This window comes from Chionomys nivalis, chromosome 10 (assembly GCF_950005125.1).
Source record: "Chionomys nivalis chromosome 10, mChiNiv1.1, whole genome shotgun sequence".
NCBI classification, from domain to species: domain Eukaryota; kingdom Metazoa; phylum Chordata; class Mammalia; order Rodentia; family Cricetidae; genus Chionomys; species Chionomys nivalis.
In genome coordinates this window covers 84,103,387-84,104,821 of record NC_080095.1, presented here as the reverse complement: position 1 = coordinate 84,104,821, position 1,435 = coordinate 84,103,387, and positions in this window count along the sequence as shown.

Here is a 1,435-nt window from a genome sequence, read left to right as displayed (position 1 = left end):
TAACCCTAACCTAACCCTAACCCTAACCCTAACCCTAACCCTAACCCTAACCCTAACCCTAACCCTAACCCTAACCCTAACCCTAACCCTAACCCTAACCCTAACCCTAACCCTAACCCTAACCCTAACCCTAACCCTAACCCTAACCCTAACCCTAACCCTAACCTAACCCTAACCCTAACCCTAACCCTAACCCTAACCCTAACCCTAACCCTAACCCTAACCCTAACCCTAACCCTAACCCTAACCCTAACCCTAACCCTAACCCTAACCTAACCCTAACCCTAACCCTAACCTAACCCTAACCCTAACCCTAACCCTAACCCTAACCCTAACCCTAACCCTAACCCTAACCCTAACCCTAACCCTAACCCTAACCCTAACCCTAACCCTAACCCTAACCCTAACCCTAACCCTAACCCTAACCCTAACCCTAACCCTAACCCTAACCCTAACCCTAACCCTAACCCTAACCCTAACCCTAACCCTAACCCTAACCCTAACCCTAACCCTAACCCTAACCCTAACCCTAACCCTAACCCTAACCCTAACCCTAACCCTAACCCTAACCCTAACCCTAACCCTAACCCTAACCCTAACCCTAACCCTAACCTAACCCTAACCCTAACCCTAACCCTAACCCTAACCCTAACCCTAACCCTAACCCTAACCCTAACCCTAACCCTAACCCTAACCCTAACCCTAACCCTAACCCTAACCCTAACCCTAACCCTAACCCTAACCCTAACCCTAACCCTAACCCTAACCCTAACCCTAACCCTAACCCTAACCCTAACCCTAACCCTAACCCTAACCCTAACCCTAACCTAACCCTAACCCTAACCCTAACCCTAACCCTAACCCTAACCCTAACCCTAACCCTAACCCTAACCCTAACCCTAACCCTAACCCTAACCCTAACCCTAACCCTAACCCTAACCCTAACCCTAACCCTAACCCTAACCCTAACCCTAACCCTAACCCTAACCCTAACCCTAACCTAACCCTAACCCTAACCCTAACCCTAACCCTAACCCTAACCCTAACCCTAACCCTAACCCTAACCCTAACCCTAACCCTAACCCTAACCCTAACCCTAACCCTAACCCTAACCCTAACCCTAACCCTAACCCTAACCCTAACCCTAACCCTAACCCTAACCCTAACCCTAACCCTAACCCTAACCCTAACCCTAACCCTAACCCTAACCCTAACCCTAACCCTAACCCTAACCCTAACCCTAACCCTAACCCTAACCCTAACCCTAACCCTAACCCTAACCCTAACCCTAACCCTAACCCTAACCCTAACCCTAACCTAACCCTAACCCTAACCCTAACCCTAACCCTAACCCTAACCCTAACCCTAACCCTAACCCTAACCCTAACCCTAACCCTAACCCTAACCCTAACCCTAACCCTAACCCTAACCCTAA